A 25,729-nucleotide genomic window follows, 5' to 3' on the forward strand; every position below is an offset into this window, starting at 1 on the left:
CATCCTTGAGCATTCTCCCTTTCTGTTGATCACTTTTATGAGATAATCTACTTTATTTTAAGTAAATTCTTGAGTATTGTTGCAGAGACCAGGAAGTTCACTAAAGGGATTAACCTCCTGGGTTCTATAGAGCCCAAAGTGTAGAAGGATCTTGTATCCTTGTTGATGTTGGTTCAATCCTGAAGGATATTGATAGTTCAAAGTGGCTTTCCATAGATATTTTTGAAGAGACTAGCTTGGTCTCTGCCCTGTGGTAGTGTAAACCTATTTATTTTGGGAACCAACATATTGGAAGTCATATGAAAAGATGCACCTATGTCAATTAACCATGCATAATTAATTGCATGAGTAAGAAAAGCTGCAATGAATGCATCACTATCTTCCTTCTCGAACTCAGAATCAAAATCAAACTTCTTCTTTTTCTCCTTATTTTCTTCTTTACAATCCTTACAAATGTGACCTGAATTATTGTAATTCAAGAAAATGTCCTTGGATTTTCCTAGAGATTTTGATCTCCCTTTAGATTTGGAATTATTGCACTTCTCATTCTTCTTGCCTTTTTCTTTAAGTCTTCCATGAATAGTTAGGGATTCCTTTGAACTAATGGATACCTTCCTCCACATCTCTTTACCAAGTAGGGCACCCACCACATCTTCAGACTTCAAAACAATATAAGTACTACTGATAGCCATAACAAGAGAATCTCACAAATCAGGCAAAGAACAAAGAAAGATCTATCATTTCTCCTCTTCATCCATCTTAACACCAACAAATACCAATTGAGGCATTAGCATTTTAAATGCTTATAGTTGGTCTATAATTCATCTACCCTCTTCCATTCTCAAGGAATACGAATTTTTCCTTAAGAAATCTGATCAATAAAGATTTCGCTTGATACATTTCACCAAGCTTAGTCCATAGCTTCTTTACAAAGTTCTCTTCATAGATATTGATCAAAATAGAGCCCGTGAAGCACAATCTAATTAGACCCTTGGATTTTCTATCCATAACATCATACTAAGCAGTTGTAGTAGGATCTGCATATCTTGAGACATTCACATCAACAACATTCCATAGATCTTGATCTATTAGCAAATCTTCCATCTTTAGCTTCCACATCTCAAAATTATTTCCATTATATTTCTCCACCTCTATTCTCCTTGACGAACTTGCCATCTAAAAACTCCTAAATGAGATCAAAAAGTATCTTCTGCACAAGCTCCCACTCAAATATGGATTAGTTAAAAAACCCAAGAACCCATAATAGAAACCAAAGGTGATCAAGTTCTAATATTACTTGTAGGGAAGTTAAGTAGCAGATTTTTTGTGTGAGTTCATGCATTCATAAAATGATTTACCACTTTAATGTTTTTCTACACATTTGTTAATTATTGTAGCGCATCTATCAATTTTTATAGCAATTTTATTTTATTTAGCGCATATGATGGTTAATTTATCACTTTCGTTGTTATCTATAGCACTTTTGTTATTAGGTTAGTTCTGGTAGTTTGGTTAATGATTAAAAATCATGATTTATGATTTTTGGGTATGATATTTTTGAAAGAGATCGATCTAGTCTTTGATGAAAAGCTAATAGGCTAGGCATCTATGTGCCAGTTTTAGTTTGATTGATGAATAGATAAATGACTTTGATAACATTTTTGGATTGTCTAGGAGGATTTAGATGTCCTCCAATATCATGAGATATTCTCGTCTATGAGACATTTGATACTTGATTTAGATGTTGAGGCTATTAGACACATAGATGCTTGTGGATTAAGACACCTCCTGTATATGCCCGAGATCAGGACAAACAGGGGGTTACTGATAGCACTCATAGAGCGGTGGCATAGCGACCACAACTCTTTTCACCTTCCCACTAGAGAGATCATTGTGACTTTAGAGGATGTGTATAGGATTCACCATATCCCTATTACTAGTGAGCTTGTCCAATATGATCATCGTGAGATGGGTGGGACAACAACTTTGAGGACAGTTGTTGGTGATGAGAGTATTGATGGTTCTCAAGTTCGATGGGAGGACATGCTAATGTACTATGAACCTCTTCCTTCCATATTAGATGGTTTGATTGGAGGATTTATCTATCTTGACAGGGAATTGTTGGCTATTTGGAGGAATTAATTATGTGTTGCGTTGATGTTTTGTCATTGATGTCAACACTAGTTGTTTTGGATGCTTTACTGACACCCTTCTAGTCCCGGTAGGTTGAGTAGTTTCTGGTTGGCTTGGATCTGGCATGATCTAGTATGCTCTAGTATGATTTGGTTATGAAATTGGCTTACTCATGTTCATATTTAGTCAGTTGGTTTTGGTCTGGTGATCGGATGCTATCTCATTTACTTGGAATCTTGATTTGTGGTTTCAATGAGGGTTTCACCGGTAGAGATTTGTTGAAGATCTTTGATGACATGCATAAGTGGTGTTGGTGCAGCTTCTGGTATGGATTCAAGATGCTGATGGTGATCATGTTTGAGACTTGGCAGATTGAGATCTTTTATTTAGCATGTGGACCTAAATTGGGTCCCGGTTGATCTAGGTTATGGACCCTCTTAATGTAACATGTGGATTAGACCTCTCAATGTGTTTTTGGGATGTCTTATGAGTTGGATATTATTTGTTTGGTCTAAGGCAGACATGTTTTGTAATTATGTAATTGGTTTATTGTTTGGTGGCCAACTTGATTTTTTATGGTCGAGGGTTTGTATATATATGATGCAAGATCTCATTATAGATCATGGTCATAGGAATCGGATATGGATATTTAATGTGCGAATAATGTAATATCATTCAAGCAAAGGATTTGATCAATCATTGGAGATCAAATTGGGTTTATGTAAGAGAATTTATTCATCTAGTATTGAGCTTAACCATAACTGTACTCAAGGATAGGAGATGCTATCTTTGCAGTTCAATCACTTCTTTGGATTGTAGTTTGGATTTCTATGTAGTCAGTGAGACTCCTTTTGTGATGAGTAGTGCGCTCTAGGTTGTTGGCCTTCCTACAAGTGCAGGCCCCTCAATTGTAATTCACATACTTACTGCAAAAGTATTATCTAACTATGGGTAGGCTTCCCACCGTTGTTTTTCCCTTTATGAGGTTTCCACATATAAATCTTGGTGTCATGTGGATGGTATTTATTCTCTGGTTATTGTTTATGCTTAATTGGTTTAACTACTATTCCAGTGTTTCATTTAAGAATTCCAGTATTAATGTTTTGGGTTCCGGTATTAAAATTTTAATTGCTAAATATTCCTGTAATTTGTGACAACTAATTCACCCCCCCTCTTAGTTGTCTTCTGATTATTTGAACTAATAATTGGTATCAGAGCTCTGGTCCTCTGTGCAAAAATCTTAATTGCTTGAGAAAGATCCTATGGCGACTAAGAGTTCAAGTTCATCCAGTTCATCTGGAGCTATCTTTCGGAGAGATATTCCTAGGCTTGATGGAACAAATTACACAGTGTGGAAGATTCAGATGGAGACTCATCTGAGATGTCTAGGTAAGGAGATTTGGGAGATCACACAAAATGGTGTTAAACCTCACAATACAACATCTAGAAATCCTCCTCTGACAAACTTGGATAAGGAGCTTGAGAATGATTGTAGAGAAAGAGAAGCCCTCTTGTGTGCACTTTCTGAACAAGAAATAATGAGATTAACTGGCAAATCATCTAGAAAGGCTATATATGATAAGTTGGAGACTCTTAATTAAGGTGACCCTACTATGAAGATTGCTAAACTTGATGGTTACTGAGTGAGATATGAAAACCTAAAGATGGAAGAAGATGAAAGGATTATTACATTCATGGAAAGGGTAAATGAGATTGTTATGGGAATTCAATATTATGGTGAAACTCTGAGTGGGGATGAAATAGTTTCTAAAGTTCTAAGATCCCTACCATTGGCTTACAAGATGAAGGCTACTACAATTAATGAATTAAGAACAATGGCTAATACATCTGTCAATAGAGATACCTTGGCTAAGAAATTATCTTCTTTTGAGCTTGAAGAATTTGGTCCTTCTAGAGCTATGGAGTCTAAACCTTCTTTTCATGCATCTGCATCAGCAACCGATAAGCAAGATTGGAAAGATTTATATGCAAAGGAATTGGATGATATAAAGAGAGAAGATGACGAGTTTGAGAAACTTAAAGTACTATTTGCTAGAAGAATACCTAAAGGACTGGTAGGAAGTAAGTATGAAAGAAAAGCACCTTTTAAATGTTTTGCATGTAATAAGATTGGTCATTTTGCATCTAGATGTCCTGAAAGGAATTCAAGATTTGAAGAAAGAGTGAGAAGATCATTTAAGCTTAACCCTGGATATCAGAACAAGTATAAGTATAGGAAAAATAGAGACAAATCATGCTACATAATGGATGAGGAAGGTGTTACTGATTCTGATGATGAACCGACAGAGGACTCTTCTAGTGGTTCTGGTAATGGGAAGGAATGGGTGTTCTTGGCTATCAAGGAAGATGTTCTAACACTGGAAGAGAATGTACCTGAAGAGAAGGCACTTGCTGCTAAAATTGAAGACAAGGATGAATGGGTAATTGACAGTGGTTGTTCACATCATATAACTGGAGATAAAGGGAAGTTTCTATCTTTGCAAGAATTTGATGGCGGTCTAGTTAGATTTGGAGTTGACAAAGAATGTATGATCAAAGGAAAATGAACTATATCATTCGATGGTAAGCATAATACTGATAATGTTTATTTTGTTGAAGTTTTGAGGCATAATCTTTTGAGTATAGGACAATTGGTGGATAAGGGATATCAATTATAGTTCAAGGATAGAAAATGCAAAATCATTACTAGATCTGGTTTGGAGATTGCAACTAGTACATAGGTAAAAGGTAATATATTTCATTTGAATTCTGGTGAGAAGACATGTTTGATTGCACAAATTGATGAGAGATGGATATGGCATAAGAGGTTGTGTCACATAAATTTTGATTGCATTGCGAAGATTAGTTCAACTAAGGTAGTTAGAGATATACCTAATCTTGTGAAGCCCTATAATCTGGTATGTAAAGAATGTCAAATAGGTAAACATGTCAAAACCTCTTTTAGGAGTATACAAGATAAATCTAATGATGTTCTTGATCTTATTCATACTAATTTGTGTGGCCCTGCTAGAGTTAAAATATTTCAAGGTGATAGATATTTCATGCTAATCATTGATGATTATTCTAGAATGATGTGGGTTACTTTTCTAAGGGAGAAATTTGAGGCTTTTGAAAAGTTTAAAATATTTAAAGCTAAAGTTGAGACAAAGATAGGATTGAAGATTAAATGTTTGAGGTCAGAAATGGTGGAGGATTCACATCTGGTGAGTTTAATAAATTTTGTGAGAAGCATGTTATAAGGAGACAATTTTCTGATCCCCAGACACCTCAGCAAAATGGAGTTGTGGAAAGGAAGAACAAAACTATCTTGGATGTTGCTCAAACAATGATGATGGAAGCTAGTCTACCTCATATCTACTAGAGAGAAGCAGTGAGCACAATGGTTTACACATTCAATAGAGTACATATCAAAGGAGAAACTTGTAAGACATCCTATGAATTATGGTTTGGCAATATACCTATAGTTAAGTATTTCAAAATACTTGGTAGTAAATGTTATATCAAGAGAGATGATATCATTGGAAAATTTGATCCTGGATGTGATGAAGGCATATTTATTGGTTATTCTAATGAAATCAAAGCATATAGATGTTATAACAAGAGATTGCAAAGAATTATGGAGAGTGCTAATGTCAAGGTGGATGAGCTGAATAGAAGTCAAATCAGAGTTTATGAGAAAGAACCGGCATTGGAAATGATTATATCTAAACCAATGGCATCTTTTTCAGAATAGAGTGTTGAACCAATTACTCCAGCAATATCAAAAAATTCAACAGTAACTGAAGAACTGGGAAGAGGAACAGAGAGTCAGAAGACTCCTAGGTATGTGAGATTGAATCATTCAAAAGATCATATCATTGGGGATAAGAACAATAGAGTGATGACAAGAAGAAGATTGGCAACTAATGAGGTATGTTTAATTTCTCAAGTTGAACCAGTATCAGTAATTGAAGCATGTAAAGATAAATGTTGGTTGAAAGCTATGGAAGAAGAACTAGACCAGATTGAGAAGAATAACACATGGACTTTTGTTCCCCGGCCTAAAAATAATAATGTTATTGGAACTAAATGGGTTTTTAGGAATAAATTGAATGAGGATGGTTAAGTTGTAAGGAATAAGGCTAGATTGGTTTGTAAAGGATATTCTTAGAAGGAAGGAATTGATTATGGAGAGACGTTTGCACTTGTAGCTAGGATTGAAGCTGTAAGATTATTTCTTACCTATGATGCTCATAAAAACTACAAGGTTTATCAGATGGGTGTTAAGTGTGCATTTTTGAATGGGGATCTTGATGAGGAAGTTTATATTGAGAAAATTGATGGTTTTTCACTTTCAGATGATACAAACATGGTTTGTAGGTTAAGGAGATCTTTATATGAATTGAAATAGGCACCTAAAGCTTGGTATGCAAGGGTGGATAAATATCTTTTGAGGCTTGGTTTTACTAAGGGTAATGCTGATAGTAATTTATATTATAAGGTCATTGATGATGATATACTGATTATTGAAGTATTTGTTGATGACATCAATTTTGGAGGTGAAGAGAAGTTATGTATGAAATTTTCTAAGAATATGGAGAAACAATTTGAAATGTCTATGATTGGGGAAATGGAATTTTTCTTAGGTTTGCAGATTACTTAGATTGATAAAGGTATTTTCATCTGTCAAACTAAGTATGCTAGGGAATTGTTGAAGAAATTTGGTATGGGAGATTCTAAACCGGTAAGTACTCCTATGTTTACAAGTGAGAAATTGACAAGGAAAGATGTTTCTGCACTGGTAAATCCTACAAGATACAAATATATGATTGGGCATCTGCTTTATTTGACTTAGACTAGGCCTAGCATAATGAATGTTGTTTGTATTGCATCTAGATTTTAGAGTGATCCTAGAGAAAATCATGAGAGTGAGGTGAAAAGAATTTTTAGATACTTGCGAGGTACATCTGAATGGTTTGTGGTACCCTAAGGATGATGACTTTACTTTATGTGCATATATAGGTGTTGATTGGGCTAGTGATATTCTTGATTGAAAAAGTACTTTCAGTGAATCTTTCTTTCTTGGAAAGAAGTTGGTTTCATGGATCAACAAGAAATAGTCATGCACTTCTTTATCTACTCCTAAAGCTGAGTATGTTGTTGTTGATACTAACTATACACAAGTTCTATGGATGAATCAAATGTTGAAGGATATCAAAGTGCATCGCACTGGACTGATAGTTATTGACTGTGATAACTCTACTGCTATTGACATATCAAAGAATCCGATATTTCACTCTAAAAAAAAGCACATATTTATCAAGTATAACTTTTTGAAGGAGAAGGTGGTAGAAAATGAAATTAGACTGGTTTATGTGAACACTAAAGAGTAGATTGTAGATATTTTCAATAAAGCTTTTCCTAAAGAACCATTTGAGTACCTGAGAGACAGGTTAGGGGTTTCTGCCCCTCTGGCAGAAAACTGATTGATGCTTTTTGGTATTAGTCCAGTATGTATTATCAAAGATATTATTCATTCCGACATTGATGTGGGGATGCTACTACTAAGGGGGAGTAGTTAGCCTTGTCTTTCAGTGGTTTATGTTTTTTCTTTGATATTTATGTCAAATTTATAGCATTATTGTCAAAGGGGGAGAGATATTGATATGAAAAAAACTTAAGGAGTTGTATACATTAGGGGGAGTTTGGTCCTTGTTTCAGAACTTCATTGTTATATCTTTGAGTGGGAGATTGTTTGTTGTCTTCCATTGGGGGAGACATGTTTAGCATTTCTTGGTACTTAGATGTTTTTCACATCTAGTGTTTCCATCAATGCCAAAGGGGGAGATTGTTGGCCATTTGGAGGAATTGATTATGTGTTGCATTGATGTTTTGTCATTAACATCAACACCATCTATTTTGGATGCTTTACTGACACCCTTCTAGTCTTGGTAGGCTGAGTATTTCTGGTTGGTTTGGATCCGATATGCTTTGATATGAATTGGTTATGGAATTGGCTTGCTCATGTTCATATTCAATTAGTTGGTTTTGGTCTAGTGATTGGATGCTATCATGTTTACTTGGAAGCTTAGTTTGTGGGTCCGATGAGGGTTTCACTGACAAAGCTTTGTTGAAGATCTTTGATGATATGCATAAGTGGTGTTGGTGCAGCTTCTGGTATGGATTTAGGATGTTGGTGGTGATCATGTTTGAGACTGGGCAGATTGGGATCATTTCTTTAGCATGTGGACCTATGTTGGGTCCTGATTGATCTAGGTTATGGACTGACTTAATGTAACATTTGGATTGGACCTCTTGATGTGTTTTCGGGATGTCTTATGAGTTGGATATTATTTGTTTGGTCTAAGGATGACATGTTTTGTAATTATGTAATTGGTTTATTGTTTGGTGGCTAACCTGATTGTTTATGGTCAAGGGTTTGTATATATATGATGTAAGATCTCATTGTAGATCATGGTCATAGGAATGGGATATGAATATGTAATGTGTGAATAATGTAATATCATTAAAGCAGAGGATTTTATCGATCATTGGAGATTGAATTGGGTTTATGTATGAGGATTTAATCCTTCGGTATTAAGCTTAACCATAACTATACTCAAGCATAGGAGATGCTATCTTTGCAGTTCAATCACTTCTTTGGATTGTAGTTTGGAGTTATATGTAGTCAATGAGACTCCTTTTGTGATGAGCAGTGCACTCTAGGTTGTTGGCCCTCCTACAAATGAAGGCCCCTCAATCATAATTCACATACTTACTGTAGAAGTATTATCTGACTATGGGTAGGCTTCCCACCATGGTTTTTCCCTTTGTCGGATTTTCCACGTATAAATCTTGGTGTCATGTGGATGGTATTTATTCTCTCATTATTGTTTATGCTTAATTGGTTTAACTGCTATTCCAGTATTTGTTTTAAACATTCTGGTATTAATGTTTTGGGTTCCAGTATTAAATTTTTAATTGCTAAATGTTCTAGTAATCTGTGGCAACTGATTCACCCCCCCTCTTAATTGTCTTCCAATTATTTGAACTGTCTAACAAATATCCCATGGTCTTTTAGTTGGTTGGGGTCACATTCTACTATAGATGATGCAACAAAGGACATGTTATGCTTGGGGAGTTTGTATGTTAGCACATTTATACCATGATCTACATCAGTGGTCTATGATGGTGCTGCAAGCTTGGCTTCAAGTGTTAGACTTTTACAGATATGGTGTTGGGAGAACATAGCTATTACACAACCTATCCATGATCAAGTTTGAGGACATGAACAACCTTTCATTTACTTGTATCGAGGTGCCATTACCTAGCCCAAGCTAGGTAAGCTTGATTACTTGAGATATATGTTGGATACTATGGACATCGTTGTGTGGTGACCATATGTCACTTGTGAGTCATGGATGGATGATGCCAAAGTACTTCTAGTTATTTATCATAGTCAATACCTTATCGGTAGGGCCCCTTATATCATTGAGTGATAGTTGGTTGGCTGTATTTACAGGCAATTTGGGAGGATTTAGAATATACCACAAGGAGTTGCCTTGTATGCTTGGACATACAAGGATATATTAGAGTGGGGGCCATCGCTATCTTTTGATGTTGCCTATGTAGATTTTATTGCCATGGTTCATACTACATATGATATATGACTGCACATATTGGATGTTGTTATTACATAGCAGTATTCTCGGTATTTCATAGAGTATCCTTTCCCTAGATTGATTGATCCTGTAGAGCCACCACCGAGTTCAGGTGATTCAAATGATGATGATATTGGGGACAAAAAAATGAGGAGGAGGAGACATCAGGGTTGTTGGGGTGGAGATGGAGAGGGAGGAGATGATGGCAGAGGAGGTAGGAGAGTAGGTCCTAGGGGAGGCAGAGCTTGAGTACGGGGTGGTCCTTTTGGAGCTAGAGTTAGAGAACTTCCTATGGCTCAAGGTAGAGGTGGGAGAGATGGGGACCGAGGTAGGGCTAGAGATATAGGTACTATGGAGGTTTGAGGGAGAGGTGATGATGTAGGTTGAGGCAGAGGTAGTGATACAGGCCAAGGTACAAAGGATAGAGGTGGTCCACTGCATATTGTGTAGGATATAGGAGGTGTGGGTTGTTATAAGGGATATGAGTTAGAGGATGATGTACCTCTGATTGGGTGGAGGATTGTCATATCACAACCCATACAATAGCCATAGGTTCAAGAGGCAGGGGCACAACAACCACAGGATCATAGGGATACTCCGAGAGCTCAGGTTGGTCAGTTACAGGCATAGGTTGATTAGCTAAAGATTTAGATGGAGGCCTTGAATCTTGAGAGAGATAGTTCCATCAAGAGATATGGGTAGTCTGAGAGTATATTAGAGGTTGTAGAGAAGGTTGGGACACATGGGTTGCATGGGGATACTATTAGAGAGATGGTTCATGTTGGGAAGGAGATAGCTCATTGGCGTGGTTTATATGAGAGTGTGGTTCCTCTTAGTTAGGGAGAAATTAGTTATGTATCGACTTCTTAGAAGTCATATAGATGAGCTCAGATAGAGAGTGGTGGTGTCATGGGGCCACCTCACAAAGATTCAGACAGAGGGGCGGGACCATTTGGTGGAGTAGGCACAGGGGCTTAGAGGCATACTGACTCAGGTTGTAGTGCCACTTGATGTATTTGAGACTTGATTTTATACTATGTTATATCATTTGGGACTTGTACACTTGTTAGATTTAGATATCATTGTATACTTGGACATTTTATGAGTCATGATATGCAGACAAACTTTCATGGACTCTATATGCGGTTTCTATTTGACTTGCATACTTATTATGATTATAATATTTGATGAGCTACATTTTTTACTTCATATGATCTATAATTTATGATATTGATGATATTATGATATTCTATATGATGATGATTGGTATATTGTGTATTTGTCATGATGTTATATATAGTGATTTAGAAATGTTGCCTATCATGCACACTTATGGTGCATATATGTTGTTTTTCATGCTTTATTGATGAAATGCTTATAATGTTGATGATACATATGTGATGGAATATGATTTTATGATGATGTATTTATGAAATGCGTATAATGATGTGATAAATGAATGAACCTAAAAGACTCTAAATGATAAATGTAATGAATCCTAAATTGTTGAAATGAACCCTAAATACATTAAATTGAATGCAAATGTTTTATTTTTTATTTGTCCAAGTATACTCAATCATACCTCTAAAAAACCATTGATATTTATGCATGACTAGATGCAAACATCTATATGAATAATCCAAAATGCAAAACCTTCCTAAATGAATTTTGTCATCTTTTCAACACATTGTAGTAGTGATTTATTTCATCAATGAGATTTTAAAATGTTGTAAGATAATACAAGCACCTAGGTATAATTACACCAAGATGACCTAAGTATTTCTTACATGGATTTTGATATAGCAAGTTAATACAAGCATCTAGGTATAATGAGACCAAGATGATCTGAGTATTCCTTGAAGAAATAGACAAAGAATATCCTCTTTCATGCATAACTCGGAACATCCTTGATGATATTTTAACAATCATGTCCTTAGACGAGTGTATACATTACTAAAGAATAAACCAAAAGAAATAAACAAAGAAGAATAATCATACCCCATCATAGCTCCTCTAGTCTCAGACATCCCAGAGTAGCAAAGGGAACACGATCAATAAAAATCAAGATAGAAACATTGAATCAACCATGTCAAAAGCTTGTTTTCTTTTCAAAATAGATATAACCATCGCATTCAATAGTTTATTGTGATTTTTAAATTGTCAACGTTATGTTTGATCATTGATGTTTCAAGATTTTCTGACACTCATCATCCAATGATTCATATCTTGATAATGTTTAAAATGCATGTTGTCTTGCAACTTGTTATCCATTCATCAAAGTCCAAATTGTTATCCTCTAACATGTGGCACTCAAAGATCCCATTCCATAATTAGGTCAAGGGTTTTTCCCCCAGTATAAGAATGAGACGCCTTATTAAGGATAGAAGAAAAATGGATAGATATAGAAATAGGATGGAAATCTTATTATGAATGAAGTGGTTATGATATAGACATGAAAACACAAGCTCACAAGCCATGATACGATGTAGGTGTGATATGCGATGGATAAATTGCAGATAAAGGCATTTATTATGGCTATATACAATGGTTGTGACTACTAGAATCAAAATAGATGGAAAGGCTAGCTTGTCACAAGAAGCGCCTATTGCTAGGTTTTCACTACTTGCTTTTATTGCACTTTTTATAGTAATTTTTTTTTTTAAATTGTATTTTTCTTGGTTGTTGTTTTTTTTTTGTATTTTTCGTGATTTTTTTGTAGTTTTTCCCCTTGCATTAGGGTTTTTGAAAATTTAAGTATAAAACTTACAAAGATGTATACTGTTGATTGGATCATCCAACAGGTCACCTTCAGGTGTGGAAAGCTGATATGCTCCTGATCTGTATACTACTACAACAACAAAGGGGCCCAACCAATTAGGTTTGAAATTTCCTTTCTTTTCTCTATCCTTTTAATTATGAGGATTCACTTTAAGCAAAATATCAACCACAAGAAAAACATGAGGCTTAAATTTATGGTTATAACTCCTTAACATTCACTATTGGTAAGCCTTCAAATGATTAAATTCTTTCTGTCTCCTCTCATCTAACAATTCTAATTCTTGCAGTCTGGATACACGGTAATCATCATCTGGTATCAACCCCTTCAATGAAACTTGTAGTGATGGAAACTCAACCTCAATAAGTAAGAGGGATTCACATCCATAGACTAGGGAATAAGGCATTGCTCCAGTGGGTGTGCGACTACTACTTCTATAGGACCATAAAGGAGGATTTAATTGTACATGCCAGTCACGACCAACTTCAATAACCATTATATTTAAAATTTTCAAAATGGTTTTTTTTTAGGCCTCAACCGGGCCACTACCCTGTGGGTAATAAGGTGTTGAGAAGCGGTGTCAAATATGAAATTTGGTACAAATCTCTTCAACATCTTGGTTTTTAAAAGGTCTACCATTATTATTGATAATGGTTTGGGGAATAACATAATGACAAATAATATAATTCAAAATGAATGAAGCAATTTGTTTACCATTGATATTAGTGAGAGGCACAACTTTGATCCATTTGGTAAAGCATTTTGTAGCAATGATAATGAACTTATGGCCATTAGAGGATGGTGGATGGATCTTACCCATGAGGTCAAGTCCCCACTAAAAAAAGGGTAATGGAGTTTCCAAAGGTCACAATTCTTGTGCCGACACATGTATCAGATTGCCATGTATTTGATATTTCTTGCATTTTTTGACAAACTAATATGAATTTGTCTCCATTGTTGACCAATAGTATCCTGCATGAATTAGTTTCTTAGCTAAAGTCGGACCACTAGAGTGAGTTACACAAATGCCTTCATGAACTTCTCGCAAAGCGGTTTGATATTTGTCATGCTCCAAACGCCTAAGAAGAGTACCGTCAAGACCTTGTCAATATAGGGTGTCGGCTATGATGGTGTAATGGGAGGATTTACGAATAGAGGTCCATTTTTGGTTATTGGATAGGTTAGGTGGCATGGTTGCCATAGCATCAACTACTTTGTTTTCTAACCGAGGCACTTATTCAAAGTAAATAGAGACAAAATACTTTTTAAAGTCATCCACCATGCATTTATATGAAATTAACTTTTCATCCTTTGTCTGATAGTCATTATTCACTTTATTGATAACTAACTAAGAGTCTCCATAAAAATTAAGATCTGTTATCTTCCATTCCACTACCATCTTTATTCCAATCACTAATGCTTCATATTCAACCATATTGTTTGTACAAGGAAACATTAATTAGTATGATTTAGGTATGGTATCTCCATGTGGTGTAACAAATAATATCCTAGCTCCTGATCCATGTTGAGTGTATGATCCATCAAAATATAATTTTCATGTATTTTCAGTGATGGTTAAAATTGAAGCATCTAAAAATTATGAACATACTGGTTGAAAATCCGATAAAGGTGCCTCTGCTAACTGATCTATAATGACTTGTCCTTTAATAGCTTTCTGATCCACATATTGTATGTCAAACTCACTAAGAATGAGTACCCATTTTTTTAATCTCCCTGTCAGGTCCGCCTTACAGAGAAAATACTTTAAAGGATGTATCTTTCCTACTAACTTTATAGTATGAGTTAACATATAATGACACAATTTTTGGTATGCAATAACTATGACCAAACATGCTTGCTCAATTGCACTGTAGTTTATTTCATAGCCAACAAGGTTCTGACTCATATCATATAATTTTTTTTCTTTCCCCCCATGATATTCTTGAGCTAGAAGAGCACCAAGAGATGCTTGAGTAGCTAATATGTAAAGTAAGAGGGGTTTCCCTTCAATAGGAGGCATGAGAATAGATCGATTCATTAGATACTCTTTCAACATCTAAAAATCTTCTTCAAAATTTTCATCCCACTTGAAAGGTACATTTTTGTGCAAGAGATGTGAGAAAGGATGACTTTTATCAGCTAGCTGTGAAATAAATCTTTGGATGGATTGCAATTTTCCTTGTAAAGAACACAATTGGCTGATATCCTTGGGAGGTGTCATCTCCATAATAGATTTCACTTTCTCAGGATCTACCTCTATTACATTTTTTGACTCTATGTATCCAAGGAGTCTACCACATATCACTCCAAAAACACTTCTTAGGATTCAAGCGTACAATAAACTTGTCCACGTGATTAAAGATTTTGTGTACGATATTAAGATACCATTCTCTAGTGTATGATTTTACCAAAATGTAATCTACATAATCTTCCATAAAGGTGTGAATCATGTCATGAAAGATTGTAGTCGTTACCCTCTGGTATTTAGCTCCTATATTTTTTAGTCCAAAAGGCATGACATTCCAAAAGTAGGTTCCCCAAGGGCAGGTAAATGTTATCTTATCTTGGTCTTTTGGAGCAACTCTTATCTGATTATAACCAAAAAATCCATCCATCAAAGATAACATAGTGTGTCCTGTAGTTAGGTGCACAATGGTGACTATGTTAGGCAAAGGAAAATAATCCTTTGGACATGCTTTGTTCATGTTTTGAAAATCTGTGCAGACTCTGTTGATCTTATTTGGCTTTGAAATAGGTTCTATATTTGGAATCCACAGCATAATCAATAGATTTGATAAATACTACATCTAGCAACTTCTTCAATTAAACTTTGACCAATAAAGCTATATATGGGTGCATTTTTCTCAACTTTTGCTTTATAGGCTTAACCCTAGGAGCTATGAATAAATGATGCATGATTAAATCAGGATCTAAACCAGACATATCCACATATGACTAAGCAAAATTAATTTGGTTTTCTCTGAAAAACTTGATAAAATTTTCTTTCTCTTCTGGTGATATTGATGCTGCCAAATGAAGATTCTTAGGATTATCCTTTGTTCCAATGTTGATAGGTACTATTGGTTCTATGATGACTGAGGATCTTTCTTAATATTCATGCTAGGGAAGAATGTCAAGCCTCTCATCCTTTGGTGCCTCAGAGAGTTTTTTACCATTGGATACGTCTTTTCTTTTTACTTTTTCAAGATCTGATATTGTCGTATTATGGTTTTTACCATCAGACCTATTATTAATTTTTGCATTTTTATGACTAAAAGGCTTGGCATTTTCTCTAGATGTGGTTGTAGTATTACGTTTCTCAATTGAATCTATATCACTGACTCCTGCATATATCTTTGAGATCGAGATATATAACCACCTCAAAGTTTTCTGATTCATCTGATATCCAACCCTCCTCATGAGAGTCAGTTGTAGCATTTTGTGGTCCTTTCTCTAATGGCCCAAAACTTTAACTAAGTCCCTCATTCTCAGGTGTATTGTATGAGTGAATTACATCTATTTTTTTTCTTCAAAAGACATCTTTGAAACTCCCTCTCATTCATGAGAATCAGTTTCACTATTTTCTTGCAATTCTTGAATTTTCTCATACAAATTCTGTGTAGCTTCTTCAATATCTTCATTATATCCCAATCCTTTTGTTTCATCAAGAGCTTGTGAAGATGGTTGTATAGGTTCCATAATTCCTTCCTTTCTTAATATAATGGGACCATGACCATCATATCCTTTCTTTTGCATTATAGTGAATCCTTTCCCATATTGTTCAAGAGGTAATTGAATGTCTAGTTCTGATGTATATGCCTTGTCTTCTTCTTCTTCTTCTTTATATAGCCATGTTTTAATATCTTTCTCATCAGTCTCGTATGACAATGTCCCCCATCTAATAAAAGTATCATTCAGCTATCTCTTAGAATAAAAAGATGTTTGTCTCCCCAACATTGGCTTGACATAAGATTTAGATGAAAGTGGGAGTTGTGAAACACAAAAAGTTTTCTCAATAGAATATTCTCCCATACCTTGATATTTGATCTTAAGCTTTGGTTCAACTACTTTAGATTTGGATTCATCTTCTTTAGATGTTGAAGGTGCTGAAATCAGATCATTTTGTGATATAGGAGGTGAAACTGTCTGATTATTTGGAACAATTACTTTAGGCTTTGGCCTTATGGTATTGCAATATTGAAAAGGATTGGGATCTCCTTGAATTATAATCTCTTGACCATTATAAGGAAATTTTAGGCATTGATGATATATAAAAGGAATTGCTTGCATTGAATGTACCCAAGGTCATCCAAGGTGTATGTTATATGCTAGATCAAGATCAAGTACTTGGAAAACCACATCTTTTTCAACTGGTCCAACTCTAATGAGTAATACAAAAGATCCTTTTGATGCTCTCTCTTCCTTATAATATGCTTTGATTGTATCATTTTCTTTGGATCCGTGACATTCTCTGAAAACCCCAATGAAAGGACATTTAAAAGTGCATATATTCAAGCCAACCCCTCCATCTATTAAGACTCTTTTTATTTCGTTCTTATGTACAAGGAATTCTATATGAAGAGGAGCGTTATGAGGTTGGGTTATGGAAAGATCATCATGTTTGGTGAAAGACAAGAAATGAGGTGTGGTTAAGTGTCCTACCATGGCTTGAAACTATGCACAATCAAGGTCTCGGGATACACTGGCTTCTTGTAGAGATATTTCTAAAATCTCTTTATGGGTAGGTGACAAATGTAAAAGCTCTAGGATAGATATATGAGATGGTGTTTTCCTAAGCTGATCAAGGACATTGTATTGATTAGTCACATAAAAGGGCTTAGGTGGTGCTCCTTGAAGAGTGACTTTTCCATGTCGTGTTGTCACATTGCAATCAAATTTATTATTGATAGTAATCACATTCACATAAGAATTACTTTTAGAAATATGGTTTATAACATAGTCATAATACTCATTTGTATAGTTCACTTTCTCATTCCTTGATTTAGAGGAATTTCCTTTCTCATAATTCGGAATGTGATCCTTAAATGCCACATGTTCGTCATTGGATTTGTGACCATCTATGGATATGTCTCCTTTATCAATCAAATCTTTTATGACATGTTTGACAATCATTGGTCTTATGCCCTTTATTTCTATGAAACTCACAATAGCCTTGATCATTCCACCATGCAGGTTTAACCTTTGGTTCATAATATTTTGCTTCAAGTAAAGTGATGAGATTGTTTGAGATAAGCTTTCTCAAAGCAGTTTACAAAGACTCGCCTAGAGGAGTGAATTTCCTTCGAGGGTAAGAAGTTTTGGGCTTTTATGCATTATTGTTGTTTTGATTGTTTTTATTATTTTGAGGCCCTGATAGGTTTAAGATGGGTTGTTTCGTCTTGAGATTTTGTGCATCTACTACCCCATCATTAACAATGTTTTTGTTTTTGGTCCAAAATCATGATTTATCATTGTTATTACTTGAACAAGTGTTATCTTTGTAAACTTTAATCACTCCTTTCTCTATCAATTCTTTTTCAATGGTAAGACCATTGTCTATCATTTTTGTAAAACTAGGAGGACATTTAGGTTGCAATTGATAGCTCAACTTAGAATTTAGGTTATGAATGAAGATATCCATCTTTTAATCTCCAAGTATATTGTGTGGACACTTACTCACAAGATGACTCCATCTTTGTAAGAAATTTGTGAAGGATTAACCATTTCATTGTTTGCTATTATAAAGATCTAGCATAAAAACTTCATGTTTGATGTTATATGAAAAATGTGTAAGGAACTTATCAACAAGTTCACCAAATGATTTTATGCCAGGTGGTAAATTATAAAACCATTCAATATCTTGTCCACCCAAAATTTTAGGGAATAATCGCATTAAGTAAGTATCATTATGAGAAACTTCCATACATGTTGTGTAAAACGCTTTGATATGATCATGTGGATCACCTTTCTCCTTATACTTATCAAACTTGGGAATTTCAAAATTTAGGGGAAATGGAAGCATAACCAAGTTTTTGTCAAATTTATATGGAGATATATCCTCAAGTGAATGTTGTTTAATAGATGACCTTGATTGTATTTTGGCAACTTGAGTTTGCAACTCTTGTATTTGTTGAACAAGAGTACTCAAAGGATTTACAAGGAAACTTTTATCTTTCTTGTTTTTATGCAATTCAACTTGATTGGTTCCATCGTTTGTGCTGGTATTGGTATTGTTATCACTGTTTAAAAAATGGGTATTCTTGTCCCATAATTGGCTGTCTATGAAAATTTTGAGTTTGGTATGGCCTTGTTACCTCTAATTGCTTTAGGTCCAAAGAGGATTTAGGGTTTAAGTATTAATTGCTCAGTTGTCTAAGAAAAACCCTCTCTTTCTAATTTTGTGTTAATTTATTCACTTAAAGAAGGGTCCATTTGTCATGAGAAGTGTCCCCCCCCCCTTCTTATTTCTTCCTAGGCGGGTTTAGTAGCACATTTATTTTCTAAGCTTTTCCTAAAGTTCTTAATTTTTAATCAGGTTTCCTAACCAGTGAGTAGATTCCTTTTAATCTAAAGGCATGCATGATTTCACAGCCCTAAGATTCCCATGAGTTACCATTTGTGAAGTGGTGAAAGGTGGAAGTGGGTCCGGCATCCAGGTTTTCACTAAAGATAAAGACCGATCAAGTTCTATTGATCAGACGACTCGTGCGGTTTCGCAAGATAAAGGTGACTGAGATTTAACCTTCACAAAATGGAAAAAAGGAAATTGGCTCCGGCATCTAGGAAAAGACTAAGGTAAAGACCGATCAAGTTCCTTTTGATTGGACAGCTCGTGCAGTTTCACTGGGTGAAGGTGCGCGGGTTTTAGGCTTCATGAAGTGGTGAAAAGGAAAATGGATCTGCGAAGCAGTAAAAAATAAAGGTAAATACCAATCAAGTTCCTTTTGATCAGACAGTTGGTGCTATTTTGTAGCCCTAAGGTGCCTAAGATTTAACCTTCATGAAATAGTGAAGTGACATGGCAACCACTTGGTTGATGTCATGGTAGAACGAACGGATTAGACCGCTGATGAGAAGACAAGTTGTCAGATACACATTGTGGACCTAAAGTGGATCTTGTGGAAGTTGTTCGATGAATAAAATATTGACACGTTGGTTTCCTTTGCCAGTAGGTTGCCAGGTCGGATGGTGCTAAGTCAGAGGGCCCACTTCTACCAGTTAAGTTTGTTAAAGGGCGGGTATCTCAAGAAGGATCCTATGGTGGGCACTATTTCGTAGCCCGAAGATGCAAGGTAATTATCGTTCGCAAAACAACAAAAAATGCTAGCCTTAAACGCTTGGTGCATGGTTAGTGGGGTTAGCCGCCAGTCACAGGATGAGAAAAAGACCGATCAAGTTCCTTTTGATCGGACGACCCATGCGGTTTCACTAGGTGAATGTGCACAATGTTTAGCTTTTGCGAAATGGCGAAAGAGATCTGAGCCCGTCGCCAGATGAAGAATAGTCAATAAAGTAAAAGTCATGCAAGTTTCACTGGATCTAACGGTTGGCATGATTTTGCTTGATGAAGAAGCACAGATTTTAGGCTTCACGAAATGGTGAAACAAGAAAGTGATAGAAACATAGACATTTTGTGATTTGTTGGAGAGAAATTTTTGAATTCATTCGTGAATTCAATTCTGAGGTGATGGCCAAAGCATGTGGTGTTAATGCCACAGTTAAGAACCCGATTGCTGTATATACGCTCACATCAATTGAATGTAGGCATCATTTTGTAGAGTTGTTGTGGAAAAGCTGGTGCAGAGCAAAGTTCTTTAGGCCAAAAATAGGTTTTCTTGTATCTTGCTTACCAGTTACTTGAAAGTTTGATTGAATTGTAGTTTTGTTCTATTAAAGAATTATTGTGATTAGTAATTGAATTACTTGCATGTCATTGAGATGGCACCTAGAAGGAACTTTACAGGGAAAGTTAATTACCAGGAGAGAGCAATTTGTGATGATTTCCTGGAACAATTGTCTATGTCCACAAACGTAGCAACTAAGGTTAAAGAATTAGTGCCCAAGGCTCCTCACTTGAGAATAGGAGAAGGATTGTATGACAAGGGAGGGTAATTGGCTGAGAGACCCATAGATAGGGTTGTCTAGTTTGGGTTTATTGAAGGTTAGATTTGTTATGAGACACTCCCCAGCCCTAATGAATAGTATTTGGGAGTTGGATGTGGGTAAATTGGTGGTCCCTGGAGTGTTCATGGATGTAGATCTCCTAACTCAGATTGCACACAACTATGACCCTGTTACCAAAAGTGTTAGGGATATAAATGGAAAAACCCTCATTGAAATAAATGATGATGAGTTCAGAAATGTATTTGGGCTCAGTGAGGTGTCCAATTATTTGGAGCCCATTAATTTTAAATCATTGGCTTGGGTCTACAATGCACAGAGGAATCATCTTAGAAATGGGCTTCTTAAATAATTCTTTGTTAAAATAGGTGGATTGACAATTGTAGGACCTAATACCATGGAGCCTTTCTCTTTAAATTTGTTCACTCTTAGAGCCAAAGGATTATACTGGTCACTCTACTAGATTTTTGGAGAGGATGCTGAAGTGAACATGCCAACTCATTACATGTTAATGATAGCTCAAATTTTAAATCCTTCTCTGGCAGTCACATTTGATTATGCCCCCTATATTACTAATGCAATCCATGAAGGCTTGATAGAGATAAAGAATGGTAAGGTGGATAGGCCTTTTGGATGGTACTCCCTTCTCATGCATCTGTTTCTATTCAAGGGTGGTGAATACTTTGCCAATGAAATGGATCTGGTGAAAGAAAAGGATGGGGAGAAAATGCCAGTTCAATTATGGAGCATAGTGTTGTCATGGGATAGGGTAGATTCTAGCTACCTAAAGTTTGATAAGTGCTTTGCATCCAAGATCATAATTCTTTTATGCTCAGAGAATCCAAGGGTCCCTAAAGCTCTTTTGGAGTTTCTTAGGCCAAAGGAGTTTGCTGAAGAAATCAAAATTGTCCACAATTGGGGTGACATGTACTTGTACCCTATTTCCACAATTTTCAAAGTGTATGGTTTTAGAGGCACTCCATTTTTGTTGCCATATCAGGTCCCACTGAAAATAGGAATTGCAGAGGAGATCCTTAGGTAGATTGGGAGTGTGCAAGAGGTAGAGCTATCTAATAGAGGAAAATGGACCATTTTACCTACAGTAACAATAGCATATCAGTTTGTGATTACTAAAGGTGGGTGGAAGTGTTTTGAGGAGTTCTTTCAACCATACTATCTATCCACTGCATTGTCAAGGTTTTCTGGCCCTGAAGACTTCTTTAATAGTATGTTTAGGAAGAGGGTAGTATGCAAAGGAAGACCTCACCAATTCCAATTCCCTGAAGACCTCATTAGAAATGAGTTTTATTTGGATGAGCAGGAGCTAAGGAAAGAAAAATGGGTGGCCTACAAGAAGGCTCTAGATTTTGTGCACCAATTTGACACCAACTATGACCCTTTGTCCAGTTTTCACCCCTTTGAGGAAAAAGAAAAATTCCTAATTCTTTGCTTTGAAGATGTAATGCAAACATTGAAGGAGAAGAGGGAAGCAGTGATTGAAAACAACCCTGAGAAGGCAAGACTAGTTCTAGCTAGGTCTACATCTGCTAAAGCAATCCCTCCCGGTGACTATGTGCTACATAGAAAATCCAAGTACAGTGTGTTGGTGCCAACAACAGGGGAACCTTCTACTTAAAAAGGGAAGAGGAAAATACAAGATGTCATTGACATTCAGGAATCCCCAAAGAAGCAAAGGGTGGGAAAGGAAGTGCAATCTAATGAGCCCTTATATTCCCCATCTCAATCCTCTATTCATATAGGAGATGAGCAGGCAACAACTAAGCAATTTTTATAGTTAGGGAACCTCGGGGAGATAGCCTATACCTATGATGAAATAGAAGATGGAATGCCTCAAGAGCCAGAAGATGCTAAGATGAACATAACCATCAATGAGTTCAAAGGCCAGGAACTGGATCCTGCCATTAAACATGCCAGTGAGGAATTCTTAGCTGATAGCAACTTTGTTACCTTAGGAGCTTTCATACAATTTGTGTGGAAGCAGAATATTGATAAGTTTAATGCTAGATGTGAGAAGAGGAAAAGTGAGTAGCCCCACAAGGATGTAGTTGTGGTGGAGGAAGAAATAAAGCAAGAAATGGTCACTGAATTTAAGACCATCACTCCTGAGCAAGGAAAGGAGATGGTAGCAAAGGCTGGTGTACTCATCCTCCCTGAATGGGATATAATAGATGCCTTGGTTCTAGAGGTAGTCAGGAAAGAGACCAAGCCTATGGAAGGAGTAACCTTCAGCAAGGATAATGATTCCCTAGTCATGTGGTCTCTGAAGAGAGATGAAAATAAAAAGAAAAAGGATACCCTAGAGTCAAGCTACCTTGGAGGTATGATAGTGAAGAGAGTGCAAAATACTGGAGTGGTGGAGGCTGCTAGCACAGTCTTGGAGACTGCAAAATTCAGTGTTACAGTGGTAGAAAAGGAAGCAAAGGAAAGGGCAGATCTCCAAGCTAAGTTGGAGATAGTGTTAAAAGCTTACAATGATACCAAAGGAGAGGTAATGAGCTGAGACACTATTATTGCTAATTTGAAAAGCCAATTGGCAAGTCAATACCATCAAGGTGAGTCCTCAACATTGATGATTGCTTCTTCTCTTGCACAACCTCCATCTACTAGCCCTTGTTGGCAAATGCAAACTCCAATGAGACATAGTAGGTGATTAAAGGTTTTGTCATTGATGGCAACCTTATAATCCTATGACACCAGCAAGGCAATTCACCGGTACCAGCAAAGTCAGATTCTACACCGGCACACAGACCACCAGCACCGGTAGTGAACGGAAGCATACAGGCACAGAAGCTGACAAGAATTTTGTTTGTAATTTATTTTGTTTATTATTGTAAAATCATTGTAAGCTGACTTGGCAAATTGTAAAATGACTCATATATATAAGAGATCATTGTAGAACAAATATGTAAGTATGAAGGAATGTAATTAGGTGAAATAAGACAGACCTATTATGCAAAATATAGGTTAAGGGTTTATGTATGAAGCAGAGATATAAACCGGTACTGGATCTGGCATAGTAGATGCTATTTTGAAGCAATACAAGACATTGGATTTATATAATCCATTTTGTAAGTCAGTGAGACTTCCCATTTTGTAATTGAGTTGTGAGCTCTAGGCACTTGGCCTTCCTACATGTGCAAGCCCCTCTTGTAGCAGTAATATTCTCTTATTGGCCAGTAAGTGAATATTGTGGGTCACAAATCCCACCGAGGTTTTTCCCACACTGGGTTTCCTCGTTAAACTACTCTGTTATGGTGTGTTTCTCATGTGGTTGTTGTTATCTTTGCTTACTGAATTATTTCTTGTTTATCGATATACAATATTAATATGCTTTACATGTTTTAAGTCAAGAAAATATTACAACCGGTTAGATACTGATTCACCCCCGTCTCAGTATCTGTGGGAATCCTAACAATTGGTATGAGAGCTTGGTCCTTTATTTTCAGAAGCCTAATAGCTTGAGGAAGATCTTGACACTAGTAGAGATGAAAAACTTGATGAAGCAATTAGAAGGAGCTCTCTCAGACTATGATGCAGAAAAATTAAAAAATATCAAACTTGAAGATGATCTAAAAGTTGCACAGGATATTATTCAAGCACTTCAAGAAAATATTACCATTCAAAGAAACAAGAGAAGAGAACTTTGTGAAAAGATGCAAAATGAGAATGATGAAAAGGAAACTCTTAGTGATCTGATGAATAAGCTGAAACAAGAAAACATGACAACAACGAATGAGATGCAGGATATGACTATGAGATTTTGTAAAGAAATTGAAGATAGAAAGAAGAATGAAGAAGACTTGACTAGAAGACTGAATGATGCTGCAAATGAAAATACAAGACTTAGTTATGAAAATGATATGTTGAAGACATATCTGATGCATGCACAAAATGACTCAAATGAACTCATGAGACAAAAATGTATCTTGGAAGGAGAACTGGCTACTGCAAATCAACATAAAGAAAAATTCAAGAAAATCTCAGAAGATCTTGGTGACTTGTTGAAGAATCAGAAACCTAATGGTGACACTAATGGTCTTGGCTTTGAAACTGGTGAAAGCTCCGGTACTGCAAACACACAGGATCATACCAAACTGGTAAGACAACCTACTGCTTATAAATTCAATGGCAAATGCTTTAACTGTAACAAGTATGGTCATAGAGAAAATCAATGTAGATCTAGAAATTATTAGAATACCAATACACCCACCGGTCAATGTTCAAAATGCAACAAAATTGGTCATAATTCTGAAAATTGTAGAATGAATGTGAAATGTTATGTTTGTGGAAGATTTGGACACTTATCTAATCAATGTAGAACACAAACCAACATAGGTTATGGGAAAGCTATTCAGAAAAATAATATAACTTGTTATGCCTGTAACAAAATTGGACATATTGCTAAATTTTGTAGAATCAAGTCCTCACCGGTAAACAACAATGGTGCTAGTTTGAAAGGTAAAGAAAAGGTTGAAGAAGTAAAGTAGGAATTCTCAAAACAATGGATTAGGAAATCAGAACTAAATGTTGATAGGAATACTCCTCCACTGGCAGAAGAAAGTAACACTCCACTGGCAGAAGAAAGTAACACTCCACTGGTAGGAGAGTCTTCATCTAACTGAAGAAAATTTCTTTGAGGGTTTGGCAATCAAATGTGAAACATGCTATTATTCCCTTGGTTGATGGTGAGAAGTTGAAATTATTTCTATACCAGTAGATAAGTTAAGTGATTACTTAACTGACAAGCATTAAATGTGGTGTTTGGCAAAATTAACATTATAAATCAGTGTTTTTGGCTCCATTCTACTTCACTGAGCATTCAAACATTCGAAGAGCACAAAAATTCTAAGCAAAGACATTTCGAGCAAAGTAGCAAAGTAATTCAGCAATCAATCATTCCTAAGGAAGAGAAAGGTATTTATAATCATGTCATCTTCTTCTGTACCTAAATTCATAGCAAACCCTACTGTAGTTGAAGTAATCAAATGCCCTAGGCCCGTATTTTAGTTAGTTCCTA

The sequence above is a fragment of the Cryptomeria japonica genome, chromosome 6 (assembly GCF_030272615.1).
Source record: "Cryptomeria japonica chromosome 6, Sugi_1.0, whole genome shotgun sequence".
Lineage (NCBI taxonomy): Eukaryota > Viridiplantae > Streptophyta > Pinopsida > Cupressales > Cupressaceae > Cryptomeria > Cryptomeria japonica.